General features: G+C 25.8%; 1 pseudogene; it reads left to right on the forward strand.

The window, feature by feature from the left end:
- Positions 1-6,000, forward strand: part of LOC143222796 (soluble guanylate cyclase 88E pseudogene) — a 53,666-nt pseudogene that overhangs the window by 46,547 nt on the left and 1,119 nt on the right.

A 6,000-nucleotide genomic window follows, 5' to 3' on the forward strand; every position in this document is an offset into this window, starting at 1 on the left:
GTGTCTTGACTTATTATTTATACAGATAAATTACTGTAATTTCAAGAAGTTGGTGTCTTGACTTATTATTTATACAGATAAATTACTGTAATTTCAAGAAGTTGGTGTCTTGACTTATTATTTATACAGATAAATTACTGTAATTTCAAGAAGTTGGTGTCTTGACTTATTATTTATACAGATAAATTACTGTAATTTCAAGAAGTTGGTGTCTTGACTTATTATTTATACAGATAAATTACTGTAATTTCAAGAAGTTGGTGTCTTGACTTATTATTTATACAGATAAATTACTGTAATTTCAAGAAGTTGGTGTCTTGACTTATTATTTATACAGATAAATTACTGTAATTTCAAGAAGTTGGTGTCTCGACTTATTATTTATACAGATAAATTACTGTAATTTCAAGAAGTTGGTGTCGTCGACTTATTATTTATACAGATAAATTACTGTAATTTCAAGAAGTTGGTGTCGTGACTTATTATTTATACAGATAAATTACTGTAATTTCAAGAAGTTGGTGTCTTGACTTATTATTTATACAGATAAATTACTGTAATTTCAAGAAGTTGGTGTCTTGACTTATTATTTATACAGATAAATTACTGTAATTTCAAGAAGTTGGTGTCTTGACTTATTATTTATACAGATAAATTACTGTAATTTCAAGAAGTTGGTGTCTTGACTTATTATTTATACAGATAAATTACTGTAATTTCAAGAAGTTGGTGTCTTGACTTATTATTTATACAGATAAATTACTGTAATTTCAAGAAGTTGGTGTCTTGACTTATTATTTATACAGATAAATTACTGTAATTTCAAGAAGTTGGTGTCTTGACTTATTATTTATACAGATAAATTACTGTAATTTCAAGAAGTTGGTGTCTTGACTTATTATTTATACAGATAAATTACTGTAATTTCAAGAAGTTGGTGTCTTGACTTATTATTTATACAGATAAATTACTGTAATTTCAAGAAGTTGGTGTCTTCGACTTATTATTTATACAGATAAATTACTGTAATTTCAAGAAGTTGGTGTCTTGACTTATTATTTATACAGATAAATTACTGTAATTTCAAGAAGTTGGTGTCTTGACTTATTATTTATACAGATAAATTACTGTAATTTCAAGAAGTTGGTGTCTTGACTTATTATTTATACAGATAAATTACTGTAATTTCAAGAAGTTGGTGTCTTGACTTATTATTTATACAGATAAATTACTGTAATTTCAAGAAGTTGGTGTCTTGACTTATTATTTATACAGATAAATTACTGTAATTTCAAGAAGTTGGTGTCGTCGACTTATTATTTATACAGATAAATTACTGTAATTTCAAGAAGTTGGTGTCTTGACTTATTATTTATACAGATAAATTACTGTAATTTCAAGAAGTTGGTGTCTTGACTTATTATTTATACAGATAAATTACTGTAATTTCAAGAAGTTGGTGTCTTGACTTATTATTTATACAGATAAATTACTGTAATTTCAAGAAGTTGGTGTCTTGACTTATTATTTATACAGATAAATTAGTGTAATTTCAAGAAGTTGGTGTCGTCGACTTATTATTTATACAGATAAATTACTGTAATTTCAAGAAGTTGGTGTCTTGACTTATTATTTATACAGATAAATTACTGTAATTTCAAGAAGTTGGTGTCGTCGACTTATTATTTATACAGATAAATTACTGTAATTTCAAGAAGTTGGTGTCTTCGACTTATTATTTATACAGATAAATTACTGTAATTTCAAGAAGTTGGTGTCGTCGACTTATTATTTATACAGATAAATTACTGTAATTTCAAGAAGTTGGTGTCTTGACTTATTATTTATACAGATAAATTACTGTAATTTCAAGAAGTTGGTGTCTTGACTTATTATTTATACAGATAAATTACTGTAATTTCAAGAAGTTGGTGTCTTGACTTATTATTTATACAGATAAATTACTGTAATTTCAAGAAGTTGGTGTCTTGACTTATTATTTATACAGATAAATTACTGTAATTTCAAGAAGTTGGTGTCTTGACTTATTATTTATACAGATAAATTACTGTAATTTCAAGAAGTTGGTGTCTTGACTTATTATTTATACAGATAAATTACTGTAATTTCAAGAAGTTGGTGTCGTCGACTTATTATTTATACAGATAAATTACTGTAATTTCAAGAAGTTGGTGTCGTCGACTTATTATTTATACAGATAAATTACTGTAATTTCAAGAAGTTGGTGTCGTCGACTTATTATTTATACAGATAAATTACTGTAATTTCAAGAAGTTGGTGTCTTCGACTTATTATTTATACAGATAAATTACTGTAATTTCAAGAAGTTGGTGTCGTCGACTTATTATTTATACAGATAAATTACTGTAATTTCAAGAAGTTGGTGTCTTGACTTATTATTTATACAGATAAATTACTGTAATTTCAAGAAGTTGGTGTCTTGACTTATTATTTATACAGATAAATTACTGTAATTTCAAGAAGTTGGTGTCTTCGACTTATTATTTATACAGATAAATTACTGTAATTTCAAGAAGTTGGTGTCTTGACTTATTATTTATACAGATAAATTACTGTAATTTCAAGAAGTTGGTGTCTTGACTTATTATTTATACAGATAAATTACTGTAATTTCAAGAAGTTGGTGTCGTCGACTTATTATTTATACAGATAAATTACTGTAATTTCAAGAAGTTGGTGTCTTGACTTATTATTTATACAGATAAATTACTGTAATTTCAAGAAGTTGGTGTCTTGACTTATTATTTATACAGATAAATTAGTGTAATTTCAAGAAGTTGGTGTCTTGACTTATTATTTATACAGATAAATTACTGTAATTTCAAGAAGTTGGTGTCTTGACTTATTATTTATACAGATAAATTACTGTAATTTCAAGAAGTTGGTGTCTCGACTTATTATTTATACAGATAAATTACTGTAATTTCAAGAAGTTGGTGTCGTCGACTTATTATTTATACAGATAAATTACTGTAATTTCAAGAAGTTGGTGTCTTGACTTATTATTTATACAGATAAATTACTGTAATTTCAAGAAGTTGGTGTCTTGACTTATTATTTATACAGATAAATTACTGTAATTTCAAGAAGTTGGTGTCTTGACTTATTATTTATACAGATAAATTACTGTAATTTCAAGAAGTTGGTGTCGACTTATTATTTATACAGACTTATTATTTATACAGATAAATTACTGTAATTTCAAGAAGTTGGTGTCTTGACTTATTATTTATACAGATAAATTACTGTAATTTCAAGAAGTTGGTGTCTTGACTTATTATTTATACAGATAAATTACTGTAATTTCAAGAAGTTGGTGTCTTGACTTATTATTTATACAGATAAATTACTGTAATTTCAAGAAGTTGGTGTCGTCGACTTATTATTTATACAGATAAATTACTGTAATTTCAAGAAGTTGGTGTCTCGACTTATTATTTATACAGATAAATTAGTGTAATTTCAAGAAGTTGGTGTCGTCGACTTATTATTTATACAGATAAATTACTGTAATTTCAAGAAGTTGGTGTCTTGACTTATTATTTATACAGATAAATTACTGTAATTTCAAGAAGTTGGTGTCTTGACTTATTATTTATACAGATAAATTACTGTAATTTCAAGAAGTTGGTGTCTTCGACTTATTATTTATACAGATAAATTACTGTAATTTCAAGAAGTTGGTGTCTTGACTTATTATTTATACAGATAAATTACTGTAATTTCAAGAAGTTGGTGTCTTGACTTATTATTTATACAGATAAATTACTGTAATTTCAAGAAGTTGGTGTCTTGACTTATTATTTATACAGATAAATTACTGTAATTTCAAGAAGTTGGTGTCTTGACTTATTATTTATACAGATAAATTACTGTAATTTCAAGAAGTTGGTGTCTTGACTTATTATTTATACAGATAAATTACTGTAATTTCAAGAAGTTGGTGTCTTGACTTATTATTTATACAGATAAATTACTGTAATTTCAAGAAGTTGGTGTCTTGACTTATTATTTATACAGATAAATTACTGTAATTTCAAGAAGTTGGTGTCTTGACTTATTATTTATACAGATAAATTAGTGTAATTTCAAGAAGTTGGTGTCTTGACTTATTATTTATACAGATAAATTACTGTAATTTCAAGAAGTTGGTGTCTTGACTTATTATTTATACAGATAAATTACTGTAATTTCAAGAAGTTGGTGTCGTCGACTTATTATTTATACAGATAAATTACTGTAATTTCAAGAAGTTGGTGTCGTCGACTTATTATTTATACAGATAAATTACTGTAATTTCAAGAAGTTGGTGTCGTCGACTTATTATTTATACAGATAAATTACTGTAATTTCAAGAAGTTGGTGTCTTGACTTATTATTTATACAGATAAATTACTGTAATTTCAAGAAGTTGGTGTCTTGACTTATTATTTATACAGATAAATTACTGTAATTTCAAGAAGTTGGTGTCTTGACTTATTATTTATACAGATAAATTACTGTAATTTCAAGAAGTTGGTGTCTTGACTTATTATTTATACAGATAAATTACTGTAATTTCAAGAAGTTGGTGTCTTGACTTATTATTTATACAGATAAATTACTGTAATTTCAAGAAGTTGGTGTCTTGACTTATTATTTATACAGATAAATTACTGTAATTTCAAGAAGTTGGTGTCTTGACTTATTATTTATACAGATAAATTACTGTAATTTCAAGAAGTTGGTGTCTTGACTTATTATTTATACAGATAAATTACTGTAATTTCAAGAAGTTGGTGTCTTGACTTATTATTTATACAGATAAATTACTGTAATTTCAAGAAGTTGGTGTCTTGACTTATTATTTATACAGATAAATTACTGTAATTTCAAGAAGTTGGTGTCTTGACTTATTATTTATACAGATAAATTACTGTAATTTCAAGAAGTTGGTGTCTTGACTTATTATTTATACAGATAAATTACTGTAATTTCAAGAAGTTGGTGTCTTGACTTATTATTTATACAGATAAATTACTGTAATTTCAAGAAGTTGGTGTCTTGACTTATTATTTATACAGATAAATTACTGTAATTTCAAGAAGTTGGTGTCTTCGACTTATTATTTATACAGATAAATTACTGTAATTTCAAGAAGTTGGTGTCTCGACTTATTATTTATACAGATAAATTACTGTAATTTCAAGAAGTTGGTGTCTTGACTTATTATTTATACAGATAAATTACTGTAATTTCAAGAAGTTGGTGTCTTGACTTATTATTTATACAGATAAATTACTGTAATTTCAAGAAGTTGGTGTCTTGACTTATTATTTATACAGATAAATTACTGTAATTTCAAGAAGTTGGTGTCTTCGACTTATTATTTATACAGATAAATTACTGTAATTTCAAGAAGTTGGTGTCTCGACTTATTATTTATACAGATAAATTACTGTAATTTCAAGAAGTTGGTGTCTCGACTTATTATTTATACAGATAAATTACTGTAATTTCAAGAAGTTGGTGTCGTCGACTTATTATTTATACAGATAAATTACTGTAATTTCAAGAAGTTGGTGTCGTCGACTTATTATTTATACAGATAAATTACTGTAATTTCAAGAAGTTGGTGTCTTGACTTATTATTTATACAGATAAATTACTGTAATTTCAAGAAGTTGGTGTCTTCGACTTATTATTTATACAGATAAATTACTGTAATTTCAAGAAGTTGGTGTCTTGACTTATTATTTATACAGATAAATTACTGTAATTTCAAGAAGTTGGTGTCTTGACTTATTATTTATACAGATAAATTACTGTAATTTCAAGAAGTTGGTGTCTCGACTTATTATTTATACAGATAAATTACTGTAATTTCAAGAAGTTGGTGTCTTGACTTATTATTTATACAGATAAATTACTGTAATTTCAAGAAGTTGGTGTCTCGACTTATTATTTATACAGATAAAT

The sequence above is a fragment of the Tachypleus tridentatus genome, chromosome 1, assembly GCF_004210375.1.
Source record: "Tachypleus tridentatus isolate NWPU-2018 chromosome 1, ASM421037v1, whole genome shotgun sequence".
Lineage (NCBI taxonomy): Eukaryota > Metazoa > Arthropoda > Merostomata > Xiphosura > Limulidae > Tachypleus > Tachypleus tridentatus.